The following is a 19998-nucleotide window of genomic DNA, read 5'->3' on the forward strand; positions in this document are numbered from 1 at the left end:
AAGTGGGCAGACCCATCACTGGTCTAGGCTTCAAGCAGAGAGCCTGGCTCCAGTCCCCTGCTTTGTGTCCTTGGAGTTCCCTTTATTCAGCCAAACTCCTTACCACCATTACCTGCTTCTAGACTCAAGGCCTTCAACCCACAAGCTTGGTAATTAACATTCTGGGTTCCTTTCATGGAGATACTCATCTTGGTTTTGCAACCGACTGGACTTTTTTGTTTTTCTTCTTTTACTTTGATCCATTGTGACTGAGGGGGATTTTGAAGGGTGAATGAATTTATTCTACATTCTCTCTTCAAAGAAATTTTTGAGCAGTTTTTACAGGAAATAATAGTGTCCTTATTTCTTATATCTGCAATAATGAGCATAAGTCATTTACTGTCTGACCTAGGGCAAGTTGTGTAACCTCACTATGCTTCAGTTTCATCATCTGCAAGACAGAGATTTTAGTAGAACCCGCTAAGGACATCGTGGTGAAGACGAGATGAGGTTTAAAAAAAAAACTGCACCAAACCTAAAGGCACTTAGAACACTGTCTGGCAAGCAGCAAGTACTCAGTAAACATTAGCTGTTATTATTGGTATTGGGTAAAAAGCGAGGTTACCTTATGTTTTCCAAATATACATTATTTTATTTTTATTTTTATTCAACCCAGTGACATAGGTATTATCACCCTTAATTTGAGGTAAGAAAGTGAGGCACCCAAGGGTCAAATAGCAAAAATTGTAGCGGTGACATGAACCTTGGGTACATCTAGATTGGCTGTTGGCTTTGTTACGCAGAGAATGATGAATGTATGTTTCTTGGTCTAATATGGGTGATGACATAGAGAAGACTAAGACGTCGTTCCGGGTGAGGCTGTAAGGTTTTGGCTCTGTTGATATTAACTATTATAATAGATGGCATGACAGCCAGCAGTGAAAAAAGTCTAAGGCATTATATAATGAATCGTGTGTCATTTAATGCTCATTACACTTTAACTTCAGTTGCTCCCAGGCTCCCACGAATGAACTCTTATCTCTACAGGCAATAAAATGTTTATAGCAGTCAGTAATGTATCAAATGATAAAGGTCAGTCTCAATGAAACCCTCTTCCATTTTTACAACATTCAGGTAAGGGTAGATAAACCCCTGCATTACGTAAGATAAACTCACTTTTATTTTTCAGTCAATAAATATCAAGTATGTGTCTGTTCAAGGCCCTGAGAAAGGCAACACTGAGGAAATACACTTAGGTGGAAGACACGCTTTCGATCTTAGTAATTCCCATTAACGATCCACAAGGTATTCAGCTTCTCAGGTTTGAGATCTTAAAGTCAGCTCCGGCTTCTTTAGTCTCTCACTTTCAATGTTTTATCCATTACCAGGAACTGTAAATTCTTACTTTATGATGTTTCTTTTGTGTCTCTTTCCTCACAAATTTTTTCCACCATTGCTCTAGTTCAGTATTTTTTTCATTTCCAGACTGATCACTGCCTTCCCACATTCCCCCAACCATTCTATACATGAACAGATTAATCTTCCTAAAACACCACTTTGACAATGGCATCCCTCTACACTAAACTTTCAGTGTTTTCTCACTCTCAAGGTAAGTCTACAGTCCTTGGTTTGGCATTCAAGCCTTCCATAATTTGGCCCCAGAAGATACTCTCCCATTTCTATTAGTACGTTACCGAGAATGGAGCCTTTGAACTGCTCTTTGTTGGAGAGTTTCCATGAACAAATGTTGTATGCATGTTCTGCAATGATGAAACCTACTTAATCAACTTGTTTTAATCTAGCATCTCCCCATCTTTTTTTTACACATAACACATATCCATAAAGTCCTATGTTTAAGTAAACTTTTAAATTGCAGTATAACATAATACAGAAAAAGTAAAGAAAATCTAAGTAAACAATTTGATGTATATTTACAAAGTGAACATACCTGTATATCTGCCACCCAGACCCCCATATATATATTTTTGTTTGTTTGTTTATTATCAGTATCTCAGGAGTCTCCCTTATGGTCCACCCTGGTCATTGCCCCTTTCAAAGGTAACTACTCATCTTACTTTTATCACTGTACATGAATTTTGTCTATTTTGGTTTCTTTTTTTGGCTTGTTTGCTTATTTTTATTGAAATATAATTGACATATAACATACACAAATATGTATGTGTATATATATATATATTTGATCTGAGTAACAGATATACAAGTGTGTTTACTTTGTAAATACACGTCAGGCTGTTTACTTAGATTTTCTGTACTTTTCCTATATGTGTGTTATACTTCCATTAAAAAGTTTACTTCAACTAAAGACTTTATAGACATGTGAAATTTACTTTGGTGGACTCTCAACATCTAAACTTTCAGTCTGTTTTGCAGGGACAAATGTTACAACCTCTGTCCCACTTTGTAACTCTGCAGGTTAATTATCTGTACCTACCTAATTATATACATTTTTTCCTCTGCTATGCTCATTTTTTTAGGGCTTGACTACCTCTGTGAACTTTACAAACAAATGAGTTATTTGGTCTCTTGTCTGCTATATAAAGAAAATTATATGAATCAAGGTGGTCCAGCTGCACATCTGGCCTCAACACCTCCATCATCCCCTGCTGCCCGCCCCCCGCCCCACCTTATGTTGTCTCTCTCTGTATTAATGCCACCTTCTCTTCTCTTTTCTCTTCTCTTCTCTTCTCTTCTCTTCTCCGTACCTTTAAAAACATTGACAACCGGTTTTGGTATTTCTCTTCTTTCCAAGATGTCACTACTTTGGCAGAGTCTGTGTTTATTTAGATGACCAACCCATCACCCTAGCTTCTGTGCTATTTGATCTTCTCAACTTAATCTTCAGTGTAGGCAGAATTCTAAAGATCCCCTTCTCCCCCAGGGTCCAAGATTCCACTGGTATGTAACCAAACATTAATCTGGGTACTGCTCTGAGTAAATGTGAAGTTGTGATTGAAGTCCAAATGAGTTCACCCCAAAATATCTAGATTATAGTGAGATTATCTAGATGGGCCTGATGTAATCACACAAGCCCTTCAAAAGGAGGAAGGCGAAATCCAAGAGATTAGAAGTTTGAGAGCCTGCTTTGAAGTTGGAGGGGAGTCACATGAGAAGGAATGTGGGCAGCCTGAAGCAGCTGGTTGACTGATAGCAAGGAAACGAGGACCTCAGTCCTAAAACTGCAAGGAGTTGGATTCTGCCAACAGCCTGTCCTTGGAAGTAGATTCTTCAGATAAGAGCCCGGTGGCTCATGCTTCGATTTGGCCCCATGATACCCTAAGCAGAGCCAAGCCTAGCCCACCTAGATTCCTGACCTCCAGAATTTTGAAATAATTAATGAGTATTGTTTTAAGATGCTAAACTGATGGCAGGAAGAAGATAAATATATACCTTCTATACCTAGAAGATAAATATACCTTCCTTCCATTTCCAGAATTTTACTGTCACGTTGAAACCATGGGACCTTGTCAAATCCTGGAGTGCCAGTATTATATGCCAGCTTCCTATTCAGTGACTTCACCGTTCAGTTTCAGCTCTTCAGCCTGCAAGTGACCCCGCTATAGGCTCCCTTTCTACCTGTCTCCTCCTGGATTCACTTTCCCATGATGAACCACTTCACCCGCTCAAACCCATGCTCCATTTTTCTGTTGCCTTACCCACCCAGCAAAAACACATCCTTGAATTAATTCAACCTTCTAACCCGCTCTATCTTTACTTCTTTGTGATTGGGAAAGCCATGCCCATTTGTGGCTTTGATAGCACCACTTTTATAGAGTCCAGTCTTAGGGGTCCTTGGTGTTGCTCTGTAGTCTCTCTCTGGGTCCCTTGGAAGAAAAACTTTTCCTCTGCCAATAGGTCTAGTGGGGCTGGGGGAGGAATGAAAGTTAATTGACCACAAACCGATTAAAGGAGAAAAGATCAGGTTCTGGGGCTTACAGACCAGCTTACCAGGGGAAAGGAGGGTGGAGAGAAAGGGATTCTATGGGAAAACAAAGGACTTTTAGGAAAGACAAGTGGGCTTTTAGGGAAAGAGAGAAGTAGGACAGTTTGTGATGTTGGTTTATGCAATTTCTTATCCAGGTGTGCGTGGTTGGTCTTCTGCCAGGCACTGAAGCCCCTCTGAGAGGATTTATAGCAGCTTCACTCTCTGAAGGCCCTGCTTTTAGTCAGATAAGGGAAGCTTCAAAAAACGAAAAAAAAAAAGCTTCTTTCTGCAACAGCTATATCTCATATGGCTTCAGTTTAAATAGTCCTCATAGGAGCTCTGTGGGTCCCTACATGTGTATCTTCTTGGTTTCCTTAGGGCCGTGTGGTAAGGAGAATAATGACCTGCCAAAGATGTCCATGTCCTAATACCCAGAATGTGAATGTGCTAAGTTACCGAATCAGATGACTTTAAAATAAGGAGATTACCCTGGTTTATCTGGTCGGTCTAATGTCATTATAAGGGTCCTTAAAGGTAGAACGGGGAGGTAGAAGATGAGAGTCAGGGAAAGAGATGTGATGACAGAAGCAGGGTCTGAGAGATGCTGTGTTGTTGGCTAGAGGAGGGGGCCATAGCCCAGGAACTCAGGAAGCCTCTGAAACCTGGAAGAGTTTCCAGAAAGGAACCCAGAACTGCTAGCAGCTTTGGTTTTAGCCCAGTGAAGCCCACGTTGGACTTCTGATCTACAGAAGTGCCAGGTAATACGTTTTCGTTGCTTTAAAGCCACCAGTTTTGTGGTAGTTTGTTACTGCCGCCACAGGAAATGAATACAGGCCTACTCCAGTATTCATCATTTTTTCAGATCCCTGATCTTCTCATTCGCGCCCATACTCTCAGCAGATCCCCCAACTTCAGAAAGGAGGTGGAGTTGTAGGCCATACATTTCTTTCAATCTTCTCTCTTTTCCCTTCTTAAAACATTTATTATGAGGACGCCCCCTGACTCCCTTCCCCTTTGCCACAATTTAAAAAAGATATAGGGCTTCCCTGGTGGCGCAGTGGTTGAGAGTCCGCCTGCCGATGCAGGGGAGACGGGTTCGTGCCCCAGTCCGGGAAGATCCCACATGCCGCGGAGCAGCTGGGCCCGTAAGCCATGGCCGCTGAGCCTGCGCGTCTGGAGCCTGTGCTCCGCAACGGGAGAGGCCACAGCAGTGAGAGGCCCGCGTACCGCAAAAAAAAAAAAAAAAAAGATATATATTTTTGGCTTTTCTAACACTAATTCGTCTGAATTCTAATTCCACTCTGCTTTCTAAGGTACCTGATTGTAGCAGTTAACCACCTTTTCTTCTTTATGGCTTGTCCTCTTGGCATGGACACATATTCTGGCCTGTAATTTAAACCAAACAATAAATATTTTCTCTGAACCCCAAGATAGTCTTTAGGTATACTCCTTTCTCTCACCTTCCTTTTATAGTGAGACCTTTGGGAAGAGTTGTCTATACCCTGTTCCTGTTTTATCCCTTACTCGTCAGTGCTCAAGCAACTACAGACTGAACAGTCTCTCACGGAGTGAATCAAAGGCCCCTGGTAGCTGTAAGCAGAGCCATGGGGGGTCATGGTGCATACGGCCTCTTGCACCGTTTTTTTTATTTGCTTCAACTTAAGTAGTAATGAAAATAAATATACTGGGATCCAGTACAAACATTATATACGTAGCCCAAATGCCCCCAGGCCCATAATAAGCCCTGCCTGAAACCTGGACTTGCTAAGGGGGAATTGACCCTGAGTTCACCACTTGGAGTAAGCACTGAGGAATGGACTGGTTCCTTACCAGCTCCTTGCACTTGGTGGCCAGGCAGGCAGATAGACTGAGAGCTCAGGGTGGCTCGGAGAGCTTTGGAGGATATTAAGAATCCTATGAGAAGGATGAAGAGAGCTTCTCATAGGTCCATATAAGAGCTTTGGTTGTAGAGTGCCTGATTGATGGAGTTCTAGGCCCAGGAAGTTTGTTCCTTTAATGAGAAGACTTTTTGATTTTGCTTTGGTTGCCATGCTATATAACATATAAATCATATCCTTTATCAACGTTAAACAAATTTGTAACGGTCTGTTGCTGACATTCCGTCAAGCAGTGATACCCCTGTTAGAACCATACAAGCAAACACCCCTCACTGGTGTGACGATTGGAAAGTACTATGCTTCCCCTCTCCCCGACAAGTCTCCCAGTTATTTTTGGAGTTTTCAAAAGGGAGACTCAAATGACTTCATGAATGAGACTATCGGCTCCCTTTACCTGAAGGCATCTTTCTTGAATCATCTAGTTATGTCCATGTGCACTACCTACAAAAACACATGGTGACACCTCAGGCCTTCCGGCGCCCATTTAAGATCTCCAATGTGTGCGTCAAGGGTGTGGACGCCAGACGGCCCCAAAGCTTTCCAGTTGGGACTGTAAAGAAATCCTAACTTTGATAATTCTGTGGCTTGACTGCAGGGCACATAAAACGTGACAGTGACTTCAACCAGCTTGGAGATGGTCCAGCAGGTCAGTGATATCAGAGATCCAGGCTCTTTCTGTTTATTATTATGCCATCTAAGAAATTAATAGAAAGAAATGGGGGGCTTCCCTGGTGGCGCAGTGGTTGAGAATTTGCCTGTCAATGCAGGGGACACGGGTTTGAGCCCTGGTCTGGGAAGATCCCACATGCCACGGAGCAACTGGGCCCGTGAGCCACAACCACTGAGCCTGCGTGTCTGGAGCCTGTGCTCCGCAACAAGAAAGGCCTACGCATTGCAATGAAGAGTGGCCCCCGTTCGCTGCAACTAGTGAAAGCCCTCGCACAGAAACGAAGACCCAACACAGCCAAAAAATAAATAAATAAATAAATTTAAAAAAAAAGAAAAAAGAAAGAAAGAAATGGGGGGAAACTTTACATTGAAAATTTACAAACAAACCACAAACGATCATTAAACATTAAAAAAGCTTATTCTAAGTCAACGTAATATAAATTAAAACACTGATATGCCATTTGTTACCTATCAAATTAAAAAAAATTATTATTCTGTCTAGTATTTGTGAGAATTTAGGGCAACAAGCAATCTTTAAATTGTTAGGAGACTGAATTTGGCACAAACTTTTTGTGGGAAATTTAGCTGTATGTCTTAAAATTTTTCAAATGAGCATAGCTTTTGCCTCAGCGATTCCCTGTCTCGAATTTACCTGAGTGTGCCATGACACAGCTGCAGAGATGTTTTGTGAATAATAGGAAGATTGGTTAAATTAATTATGGTACGTAACAAGAGAACTGAATACCGCGTGCCCGCAGGGAACCATGTTTGCAATATAACAGTTTGACAAAATAATAACAGCTACTGCTATTGAGTGTTATCTAATGACTTTGACTTTGCACACATTGTCCCATTTAACCTTTGTAACTACCCTGAGAGATCCTTTCCCCCGATTACCAATAACCACTTCAAGACTAAGTAACTAGTTCAAGTCTCCAGGGTTTGGGAAAGCCAGGATTCAGACACAGGCTATCTGACTCCAGAGATGATGACGTTCATCCCTGTTCTTTGTATATAAACCCAATTTTGTTTTTTCAAAAAAAAATGTATGCAGAGAAAAAGACTAAAAGCAGATGGTATGTGGCTGATGGGTTACAGGGGATTTTCATTTTCTTACTTGATACGTAATAAGAGAGAAAAAATTTAGTTAAATGGAAAAGAAAAAGTGCCAGATTAGGAACACATTCAGGGACTTCCCTGACGGTCCAGACTCTGCAGTCCCACTGCAGGGATTAGGGGTTGCATCCCGCATGCCGCACAGTGCGGCAGGGAGGAAAAAAAAAAAAAAGAATAACCAGGCTCTATGAATACTGGGCAGTTACTCTATTCAGAGAGGTTGTGAGGTGGAGAGCAGGGAGAACAGAGGGCAATGGTCTGAGAAACTGACTCACCCATTTAGCCTAACTTTTGACCTTGTGTAAAATGGCCTCCTTTGGACCAGGTGACTCATATGTAAAATTAGGACCATCATCTTCAGGTTCCCCCCTCCCTAATATTGTTACCTAAAATACCCAAACACAAAATGAGAAGACAGGGCATTTGAAAATAAGTAGCCCGAAGTAAAATGCTAATTTATAAGTTAAAATGACTCTTTATAATGCCATACATTTATGAAATGCTGGCTTTAATCTGAATTTCTCAAACAATTGGATGGCAGTGATCAGCTTAAGAACGTATTGGGATGAGGTTAGGAACTCTCTCCCCGAATCCGCACACTTTCCAGCGTTTCTACACCATCAGTGTATTGAACAGAAGTACTGGTATTTATGACAGGAGTGTGAGGGGCACATTTAAACTGTTCATAGTACTATTTTCATTCAGCAAGTTTTGTCTCCTCCACCCCTAGATTCAGTTCCTGATTTTATTGGCCCTGGGGCGCGCGCACCTGATTTCTCAGAAGCTCATTCATTAGAGACCGCCTACTTGCTCTGGGGGTGGACAACGTGTGAGACAGAAAAAAAAAAAAAAAATCCAAGAAACAAAACTCGGTGTCCGCTTCCCCTGGTGCTTAGGAGCGTGGGACACCGGCAGTGGCCAAATCCATCCGGGTCAGACCAGGTATTGATCGGCCCGGGTAGCGTCCTGGGGCTTCCAGGGCAGGCCAGGTATTGATGGGCCCTGGTAGCGTCCTGGGGCTTCCAGGGCCAATCGCCCCAGTCCGTTTCGTGCGAGCCCCGGAGGACAGGAGCTGTGGCTTTGTCCCTGCGGGCTCCAGGATAGTCATCTCCGTCAGCCGGTCCCCGCGGGCAGGTGACGGTGTGGTCCAGCGCCAGGCTGGATGCGCTCACACAGCCCTCGCCCGCGTTCCACCTGAGCACCGGGCCCTTATCAGCGGCTAGGCAGGCGGCGCCACGCCTCCCGCCGGCCTTCGGGCACCGACCCCGAGGGAGCTGTGGTGCGAGAGAGGGGCCCCGCCCTGCGCTCTTTCCGCTCGCCGCCCGCTTCCCCTCGACAGTGACAGTCATCCGGGGCCAGCGCCTTCCCAGGCCGGCCCGCGGCGCCGGTGAGTGCGGGGCTCGCGGGGAGCGCGCGGGCGCGGCGGCTGGGCTGCCCGCCGGGGCGTGGGCGTCGGTGGGAGAACGTCGCCCCTCGGGCGGGCGCGGCCTGGCTCCTGGGTCCTGGGTCCTGTGCCGCTACGCGCCGGGTCCCGAGCGCGCGCGCCAGGCGCAAGAGGGAGCCAGACTGGGCGGACGCTGGAAGGAGGCCGCCTGGAAAGGGGCGCGTAGTGCGGGCGCTTGCTCTCCTTGTTGAGTGGGAGCTGCTTCGGTCGGGTATGTTTGGAAGGTCCAGCTGACTCAGCTTAGCGTTTATGTAAACGAGTGTTAGTGCTCTGCCTCTGAGCATCACGGCACCGCAGACTGAAGCCCTTGGTTAAATTAAACTGAACCACTGTTTAACTGAGCGAGTAAACTGTGAAAGCCGTCTGGGATGTGTGTGCCATGGCTGTTGCGTGTATACAGTTGGTAGAGAATAGAAAACTGTACAACTGAGATGACTAGGTTTTAATTAGTCCCTCCCAGCCAGTTTCATTTGAAAGTAAGTATGAAACAGACTGAAAATATAGACTCTTTTTTTTTTTTTTTTTTTAAACCAGAAAACAGTGTCTTGGTGCAACCGATTCCATGTCTGGTAGTGTGTGTTAGCCGGTTGGTAAAACTCTTGCCTTTCCCCGAAGGTATGAAGCTAGAGTTGACACTGGGTGGATTAAAACTTATTGAGTATGGAAATAGGAGAGAAATGTGTTAATATTGGTGCTTTTAAAGGGATTAGCCAATATATTCTATGTCTTTTTCTCCCCAGGACATAAAATGTGTCCACAACTTTGGATGGTTTGCCAAAGAGTTATATTGAGCTGCCTTTTGTAATTTTTCTGTGGGTAGTTGACTTTTAATGATTAACTTCAAAAAATTAACCAGCTTATTTCAATACTTATTAAAAATAATACTGGAGAAGTTAGAACAATACAGAGAAACATATGACCAAAAAATTAGATTGTAAATCTAGCCAACAGGTAAAAAAATACCTGTAATGTTGCCTCATTTTATTTTCTTGCCCAATAGCAGAAATATAAAAGCTCATTACACTTTCAGAAAAAAAAAAAGATTCATAGTAACAAATGTTACTATGGTCATCTTTGTTCCAGACCCTGGGCATTCAGCAAGAGCTCCCATAGGAGACATTCTGTTGCATCAAAATGGTATGAAAATACACTGAACAGCCAAAATCAATTTCTGCATTATTTTTATTAAGCATTCAAGAACATTTGAGGCAAGCATAAGTGTTACAGATGGAAAGTAAAATGCACCAAGAGAAGAGTCACCATGGGGGAGCACATTAGAATGGATGTGGACAGTAAATTAAAGTTACGTTTTGGAAGCTAAAATAAAAAGGGACTGATCAGTCACACAATTCAGTGAGGATAAAGACAGGAAATATATGAGATCCTTAGAGAAGATTTTCCTGGCATCTGCTTCTGAGGCAAATGTCTTGTGTCACAGAGGGATGCAGAGGAGACTGAAGGATGGCGGTGGGAGAGTCTGGGTGCCCATCCCATAGTACATGCCAATAGTGCATTTTCTAGGACTGCTTGCTGTAGTTGTCATTGTCCTTGCCGTAAGTATTATGAGAAACGCTTGTAGGTTGCTAAGCCCCTATGGTCACAAATGCTGCAGTTTGATAGTTTGGGCTTATTTGGGAGTAAATCTAGATTTTATAGAGGGATAGATGGACCTCATGTCTTAAGATACTCTGTATTTCTCTCTCTAGCTTTTTTAAAAATTTAATTAATTAATTTTTGGCTGCGTTGGGTCTCCGTCGCTGCGTGTCGGCTTCCTCTAGCTGCGGTGCGCAGGCTTCTCATTGCGGTGGCTTCTCTTGTTGCAGAGCACGGGCTCTAGGCACGTGCGCTTCAGTAGTTGTGGCTCGAGGGCTAAGCTGCTCCACGGCATGTGGGATCTTCGCGGACCAGGGATCGAACCCATGTCCGTCCTGCTTTGGCAGGCGGATTCTTAACCGCTGCTCTACAAGGGAAGCCCCCTCTCTAGCGTTTCTGACAGCAGTTGATATCAAGTGGGAAGTTTTGTTCTCTGTTGCTTATTGGGGTTATAGGTTAGGGTTGAGATTTTTTAGTGAAAATTAAAGAACTTGAATGGCCATCCTCTCTATAGGATATAGGATATTATAGGTCTACAGGAAGCTAAAGTTTATCCTTTAAAAAATCAGTTCCCACTTCACTCCAGGATGTGAACCAAGAAACTGTCTAGCTGAATTGGGCCTCATAGTTTTGTGTTATTTTCCCAACAGCAGTTTTATGAGATCTAATTTATGAGAACATATCATTGAGTTCACACCTATGTAAAGTGTACAGTCATCACATTTTCATCATCCTCTCCCCTAAAAACCCATTAACACTCACTCCCCTTTCTCACCGCAGCCCCCTCGCCCCTCTTGTTTTTTGGAAGCCGGTATTCTCCTTCACTAGGAGACTGTTAGCAAGTGGACATCGAATTTTTGGGCCACACAGTTAGCTTGTTTATAGAAATAAATAAAACATCCAGAGAATCGCAGCATTGAAAGTAGTGTTCTGTCATTTAAACTGGGGTTGGTGCGTGTGGGTAAAGCAGAAGTGCTGCCCTTATCCCAGTTTCAAGGAAGAAGTTTTATTTTCGGCAAGAAGGGTGGAATGAAATCTTGGCAAGGTCAGAAACCCCGTTGAAAACGCTGCTCACTAGCTCAGTCCCTTTGGGCTTGCAACTGAAAAGACCTGTTACTCTTTATTTTTTTAATTTTTTTTAGAGAGTTTTTTTTTTTTTTCTTTGATTTTATTTACTGGTGGCTGCGTTGGGTCCTCAGTTCTGCGCGCAGGTTTTCTCCAGCTGCGGCGAGCGGGGCTACGGTGCGCGGTGGCTCCTCTTGTTGCGGAGCACGGGCTCTAGGCACGTGGGATCAGTAGTTGTGGCTCGAGGGGTCTAGGGCGGAGGCTCAGTAGTTGTGGTGCATGGGCGACCAGGGCTCAAAACCCGTGTCCTCTGCATTGGCAGGCGGATTCTTAACCACTGTGCCACCAGGGGGGGCCAGACCTGTTACTCTTTATTTTTTTAATTTTTTTTAGAGAGTTTTTTTTTTTTTCTTTGATTTTATTTACTGGTGGCTGCGTTGGGTCCTCAGTTCTGCGCGCAGGTTTTCTCCAGCTGCGGCGAGCGGGGCTACGGTGCGCGGTGGCTCCTCTTGTTGCGGAGCACGGGCTCTAGGCACGTGGGATCAGTAGTTGTGGCTCGAGGGGTCTAGGGCGGAGGCTCAGTAGTTGTGGTGCATGGGCGACCAGGGCTCAAAACCCGTGTCCTCTGCATTGGCAGGCGGATTCTTAACCACTGTGCCACCAGGGGAGTCCAGACCTGTTACTCTTTAGAACAAGGTTTGGCTGGAAATTCGTGCTTAGGCCCAGGTAGCATTAGGTAGTTCTCTATCATTTCACAGGCATTGAGTTTTTACCCAGAGGCAGAAAGATGGAAGTCTCTAGAAAGCAGCAGGCCCTCTGATCTCTCTCTGAAGACACTTGAGCTGAGTGTCTCACAAAGAAAGAGTAATAAAGACTGCCTGAGAGGTACCCACACCTCGGATGCCTTTGCACAGGAGGTCTGCCTCTTCTTTTCCTGTCCTGCACAGCCCTACCCTGAGCCCACCCTGGGGGAAGGGAAAGAGGGATAGAAAAGTTAGAGGGACAACAGGATCCTTAGAAAGGGAGAAGAAAGTATTTCATTTTACTCCTTTTCCTCCATCATCCCATATTAGTTTGGAATGCCTTAAGAGATTATCAGGTCCTCAGAATTAATAAAAGCGGCCGTTAACTGTGGTGAGTGCTTGCAGTCTGCAGGAAGTTTTTACATTCATTCTCATTTTTTTGCTCACACCAAACCTTTCAGGGAGATATTGGAGTTTCATATTTATAGAGAAGGAGGCTGAGAATTCACAGGGTCATTTATAGCTGGGACAGAAAGACTGTGTTGAACTTCATTAAAGTTCACCAGTCCTTCCTTTCTTTTTTCTTTTAAACTTAGCCTGGCCATCTGTTTCTGTTTCCTTCCATGTTCACAGAGCAGCTCATTTTAAAGGCATGCAGGGACGTGAAAAGCGCATGTGATCTGGTGGGAGTAGGGAGGCCCAGACCTAACGTAGGTCTAATCAGCTGTGCCCTTTCTTCATTTTCTACTTTTGATGAAGTCTTGTCATCTCTCTGGGCCACAGTTTCTTCATGGGGCCAGAGAATATATGAGTTTGAATGGGAGAGGTCTGATCTTTGAGCCCACAAGTGGCACATGGGTTAGTTGAAAGTGCCAGATTAGTTCTACAGACTGTCAGGTGCACTGAGGACGTTTAGTATTCCTATCTGACCATCAGTGAAGGGCTCTGCAAACCAGCCATGTGCCTTGTTTTAGAAATCTTTCTGATCCACCTTTCTCCTGTTTCATGACACAGGGAGACTGTTATATGTCTTTCCAGTGATATCTCATATGATAGTTACCTCAAATAGAACACGTGTACTTCAGAAACCACAAAGCCATGGGCTAACTGTAGTTAAAAACCTAATTTGAGTCATACCTTAAATCTGATAGTACTGTTATTATCATGCCAAACCATTCACTGCTTCCATCGGAATCTAAGCTATGAGTACAATATGTTTGACATGTGCAATGTTGATTTACGCCCAGTTATTACTAGCAGCCTAGGGCCAGGTGACTCATTCCAGTTGCTACAGTGTAGATCCATCCTTGCTACTTTTAGCTCCTTCCTGGAGCTACAAACCCCTCATTGTGTTCTGATTTCATCCTTAGATATATACCTTCCCTCTCCCCCAGTGAGATGTGTTCTATCTTGCTTCCTAAGTGGAAGCAAGCAAAAATTCAAGTGGTTTGAATTTTTCAACAAAAATCAAATTGCTGTTCTCCTCTCCCTCCATATGTTATGAGAAACAAGGGAAAGAGATCTTTGATGTGTTAGTCTTTATAAAACAATGCTTTTCAGAATAGATACAGCCCGTGGCTGGGTTGGTTTTAAAGAGCAAAGATAGCAATTTAAGTCTAATATTACACTTGCGTTATAAACATTGAAAAATATTGGGGTTATTTCATTATTTATTTTGGAATTATTTTTAGACTTGTTGCAAAAAAAACGGTACAGAGAGTTCCTATAGCATCTTACGTAAACTGTAGTACCATTGTTGAAACTAATGGATTAACATTGGTAAATGCTATTAACTAAACTATAGACTTACTTGGATTTCATCGGCTTTTCACTCTCCTTTTTCTGTTCAGGATCCAGCCTAGGAGTTAATATTGCGTTTGATTGCTGTGTATCATTAGTTTCCTCCAAACTATGACAACTCATCAACCTTCTGTTCTGTGGTTTTTCCTGACCTTGACACTTCTGAAGCGTACTGTTCAGTTATTTTTTAGGATGTCCCTCAGTTAGTACTCAGTATTTTCTCATGACTAGATTGAAGCTATCCATTTTGGGAAGAAATACTAGAAGTAATCCCAGTGCATCATAGCAGAGGTACATGATGTCTTATGACTTTTGTAGACCTTGGTTAAGTGCTGTTTGTCAGGTCCCCGATGGAAAGTTATCATTTTTCCTTTTGTATTTAGTAGATATCTTGGGAGAGAAACTTGGACCATGCAAATATCTTGTTTCTCCTTAAATCTTTTTTTTTTTTTTTAAATTTATTTTATTTATTTTTGGCTGCATTGGGTCTTCGTTGCCGTGAGCAGGCTTTCTCTAGTTGCGGTGCATGGGCTTCACATTGCAGTTGCGTGTAGAGCACGGGCTCTAGGCACACGAGCTTCAGTAGTTTTGGCACGCGGGCTCAGTAGTTGTGGCTCATGGGCTCTAGAGCGCAGGCTCAGTAGTTGTGGCACACAGGCTTAGTTGCTCCGCAGCATGTGGGATCTTCCTGGACCAGGGCTCGAACCCATGTCCCCTGAGTTGGCAAGTGGATTCTTAACCACTGAGTCACCAGGGAAGCCCCTCTCCTTAAATCTTTATTCACTAGTTTTAGCATCCATTGGTGGAACTTGATGTACATGGTACTGTGTTGTTCTAATGGTGATTTAAAAATTGTTTTTCTCATTCCTTCGATGTTTATTAAAGAGAATTCTTCTGTAAGGAAGAGCTTTTCCTTCACCATTTATTTATTCAACTATTTGTATCAGTACAGACTCATGGATATTTATTTTATTATATAGGTTATAATCTGATACTGTCATTATTTAATTTACTGCTCAAATTGTTCCATCTTTAGCCACTGGGAGCTCTTTTTTCAGGTTGGCCCCTGTGCCCTTTTGACATACCACCTCCCTATCCCCATTTTTTAAAAAGCATTTCCTTACTTTCTGGTATCATGAAATGCTCCAGGCTCATTTTTGTATTTTCCATGCCCCAACCCTGGCATCAACCATTTCTCCAAGGCACTCTGGTTCCTTGTTTTGGAGGCTGTTATAAGAAACCAAGATGTGGGTACTAGGTGTGTTGCTGGGAGTTGCTTTGATATTTTTAAGTTTCATAGATTTGTGACCTAGCAAATGCATCTCTACAAGGCAAGTAATGCCTTAAATTTCAAACACTCTAGAGGCCCTGACTGTATTTGCCAATTTGGGTTCAGTCTCTTGTGGGAAAGAAATGAAATTGGCAGAGTTTAGAGCGTTAAAATTTCCCACTTTTTCCCAAATGATGACCCATAAGTGCTTATAAAACAATGAACACATTAATTTTTATTTTTTCAGGCTCTGATAAGGAAGTAGGATTTTTTTTAGCTTATTAACTTATTTAAACTATGTCCCGACCAATGGCTCAATATATGTGAAGGGCAGATATGTACAGATCGTATCTTTTTTTTTTTTAATTTTATTGAAGTTTAGTTGATTCACAATGTTGTGTTAATTTCTTATGTACAGCAAAATGACTCAGTTGTGTGTGTGTATATGTATATATATATTCTTTTTCATATTCTTTTTTCCATTATGGTGTGTCACAGAATATTGAATACAGTTCCCTGTGCTATACAATAAGACCTTGTTGTTTATCCGTCTTACGTATAATAGTTTGCCTCTGCTAATCCCAAAGTCCCATTCCTTCCCTCCGCTATGCCCCCTCCCCATTGGCAGCCACAGGTCTGTTCTCTATATCTGTGAGTCTGTTTCTGTTTCATAGATATGTTGATTTGTATTGTATTTTAGGTTCCACATATAAGTGATACCCCATGGTATTTGTCTTTCCCTTTCTGACTTACTTCGCTTAGTATGATAATCTCTAGGCCCATCCATGTTGCTACAGATGGCATTATTTCATTCTTTATGGCTGAGTAGTATTCCATTGTATATATGGAATCTTCTTACCCATCTTCTTTACCCATTCATCTGTTGATGGACATTTAAGTTGTTTCCATGTCTTGGCTGTTGTAAATAGTGCTGCTATGAACATAGGGGTACATGTATCTTTTTGAATTATAGTCTTGTCTGGGTATATACCCAGGAGTGGGATTGCTGGATCATATGGCAACCCTATTTTTAATTTTTTGAGGAACCTCCATACTGTTTTCCATAGTGGCTGCACCGAAAGTATTTCTTTTTAACTTTCAGTAATCATATTAGTGATGGTAGTATTAATATTTTATCACTCTGAAATTATTACGTACGTAATGGGCAATAAAACAAAGAAATAATTATGAGATATTCAGATTCTATCATCTCCCGAGTGTTGAGAATCATTATTCTTTGTGTGGAAGAAAGAAGATACAGATGTAATATAAAAGTGGTTATGTGCAAACCCCATAGTCTTGAATTCAAATCAGAAGTGCCAGTCAGTATATATTCATGTTATGGACATCTGTTCATATCACTTTTTTTTGGCAGAAGTTAAATTCCTTTATTTATTTTTAACACAAATTAACCATATGCTCTAGAAGCCAGGTTGGGTGACAGAGTGAAATAAGATTTTTTTTTTTTTTTTAAGGGCAAAGATTTTATTTATTTATTTATTTTTCTTTAAGGGTTTAATGCCCTTTTTTTTTTTTAAACATCTTTATTGGAGTATAATTGCTTTACAATGTTGTGTTGAGATCATATCTTTTAGATGTGCAAAATGTCTTCAAATGAATTGTGAGGTCCTGGCCCCCGCCTCCCCACCTCCTGCCTCCCCCAGTCTTGGGGCAAGCCGTTGAGCCTATTTTCTCATTCTGAAAAGAAGGGTTTTAGGCAAGATCTTCATTTCTCTTGTCTTTTTGTGTGCTCAGAGGGCCCCGTAATATCCAGAGGATTTAGACACTCTGCCTATATTTTAGTTATAATTTTAGTGTCTGTTGATTGAGTTCACAGTGATAAAAAGATTCAGTTAAATTTCAGATCCATATTTATGTCAATCATGCTAGCTTACTTTTGATATTGAAATTTATTTACTCAATTAAACTTTATTTTAATCTTAGCCAGTCCTGACCATGTACAGAACTCTTTTCTCAGGGTTCCATTTCCACATACCTTCTGTAACTTTCTTTTTACTTTCAGATTTTGTCCTACGCTTTTCCTTTCTTTCTCTCTCTCCAGGACAAAATTACTTTCTTTTCCCTCAACAAAATGTGTTTCCACTTTATATACCTTTTTTCCTTTCATTCAAAGATGTTTTCCTTACCAATTTTAGTTGTCTCAATTACATATATTAACCAGAATTCTCATCTTTTAAAAACCTTAATCTCTAGTGAAAACTAAGAAGTAAGCAATTATAAACTGTCTTCCACATTATTATTCTGTAGATTGGCAAAATCACAAATACTCTTTATGATTTCTAAAAAATAGGTGCTTTTTTTAATAGAAAATTTTTCAGTGCGACATCAAACATTTTTATTAATAAACCTAAGTATCTTTAGTTTCTCCGTAAAAGGCAGCCTATGTTGAGTAATGTTTCAGTATCTTATTTTATTTGGGAAGGATCTGGACATTTAATAAATTTCCATCATTTAACTTAGCAAAACTCTGAAGTTTTAAGTCACCAAAAATCTGGAGAAACTATTTTTTAAGTAGACATACCATAAAACATAATTATTCTTAAAGAATTTACCTAAAAGCTCTTACCCCATTTATATCTATTGAATTACAGTTGTGTTTAGATTACCCATGAAAACTTCGTGAGACATTAGACCAAGTCAGCCATCATTTCAAGAGATTTTTCTTGATGAATTTAACAGAGATAATATGACCTATTTAACTTTTAGTAAACCGAGGTGTAATAAAAGTAAGACATGTCTGTATTAATTAAACCAACAAATTTAAACTTTAAAACTGGATATTAACTTAATATTTCCCAGATCACATGAACTTGAAATTTGGGTTAGTTTTTTATTATATTTAAAGATACTCAATTTGTAAGTGCTTACTTTTAAGTCAATTAAATACAGGTCTTTTATAAAGTTAATTTTGATAATATTATCTGGAGGTATGGACATATCATATGTATAATGTACACATGGACATATAAACAGATATAAATAGAGATCTTATAGCTTCATTTCAAAACTTAGTCATGAGTCAGTTATTACATTATAAACTTACTAGTCTATAAGTAATATTTGGAATAAGTTAAATTTATTTGCTCAGATGACTAAAGCTTTTCACTATTGTCGAAAAGATTTTTAAGATTTGTATCTGTCCTTGATAAATCCTGGAGGAGGCTGTGAATTAGATTTGGTGAGGGAGCCTTTCCAGCAGTTTGAGTTTAACAAGGCCTCCCTCTTCTTCCCTTTTTTTTTTTTTTTTTTTTTTGGTGGAGGGAAGGGGGTTCAGGTTCTACCTGATTGAGCTAATTAGGCTCAGTCTCAGGTCCTTGTGGGCTGTACTTACATTTCTGATTTGTAGAGATTTGCAAGACAAAGACAGTTGCTTTTAATTCCCCAGAGAACTGGTCTGCCACCTAAATGATATTGAAAGATTGATTTGCCCAACTACATTTTCTTTAATTTGCTTTTTTATATCAGTAAGATTTCCAACTACACTGAAAATCAAGAGTTCTATGTTCTCGAACTTTAGGGTTCAATCTATCATGCCTTCCAAACTTTGCACAGGGCATTCAACAAAGGCCCTCAGATTCTAAGTGTACAAATTAAAACCAGAGCAATTTACCCTAGGGGCAAAAAAAAAAAAGTCTCCATTATTGTTTTTATTAGTCCCTGAATATTAGCTCCCAGTTCTATTTCATATTGTGTGGGCTCAGATAACCTTATTGATTTTCCTTAGTATTTTTAAGCAATATTGCCTGAGGGGCAGATTTATCCACCCTATCTTATTATACCAGGCAAGGGAAGCATTCCCCAGTGAGACCTAATGTTTATCCCATAATATAATTGGTAGAAGAGATGTAACCATCTTATATAAAGCCCATTCAAATATACCAACTTTTATAAAGGTTCATCTCAATTCTATCAACTCTTATATCTTTAATTTTAGCCTCCATTAAGACCCCATCAACTAGGCTTGGTCTTACAAGGAGTCCCAGTGTCTACTTAAAAAAAATGCACAGCATGAATGTTGCGAGTTAAGTTTTATTTGGGGCAAAATGAGGACTGCAGCCCGGTAGACAGCATTTCATAGAGCTCTGAGAAACTGCTCCAAAGAGGCGGGGGTGGGGGGAGGTCAGTATATACGTGATTTTGGTGAAGGGGGAATACATGCAATCAAGCACATATTTTTTGCAGAAGGTTTCTGCTAGTCACGAGGAGCAGATGTCACCATGAAGGATTTTGGTGCTTTTCTAGGTATGAGGAGATACAAGAATTGTGCTCATAAAATCGGCTCCTGAAAATATCTAACTCTCTGAAGACCTGTTCTGCCAGCTGTTCCCAGAGCACAGAGGGCTTCATTTCTGCTCTCCCCCCTGAACTCCTTTCAGGGGGTGTTGAAAATCAGCAGCTCCAGCAGTACATGACTTATCCTTGTAGAGGTAGTTGGCAAGTGCCAATGGAAAGTGCCA

At 41.4% G+C, this 19998-nt stretch overlaps 1 protein-coding gene across 5 annotated transcripts in view; it reads left to right on the plus strand.

The window, feature by feature from the left end:
- Positions 1–19998, plus strand: part of ABCG2 (ATP binding cassette subfamily G member 2 (JR blood group)) — a 146431-nt gene that overhangs the window by 66492 nt on the left and 59941 nt on the right. The window contains exon 1 of one of the 5 annotated variants that reach the window (XM_024736091.1): positions 8507–8547. The exons of 2 other annotated variants lie outside the window; for them this stretch is intronic. The gene's annotated coding sequence lies outside the window, so the exon portion shown is untranslated. Of the gene's footprint in view, positions 1–8506; positions 8548–8885; positions 8993–9121; positions 9261–19998 lie in introns of those variants that run through there. 2 more of the 5 variants (XM_024736092.1, XM_024736090.1) reach the window with 2 other exon arrangements.

Source organism: Neophocaena asiaeorientalis, unplaced genomic scaffold (genome assembly GCF_003031525.2).
Source record: "Neophocaena asiaeorientalis asiaeorientalis breed wild unplaced genomic scaffold, Neophocaena_asiaeorientalis_V1.1 scaffold7, whole genome shotgun sequence".
NCBI classification, from domain to species: Eukaryota; Metazoa; Chordata; class Mammalia; order Artiodactyla; family Phocoenidae; genus Neophocaena; species Neophocaena asiaeorientalis.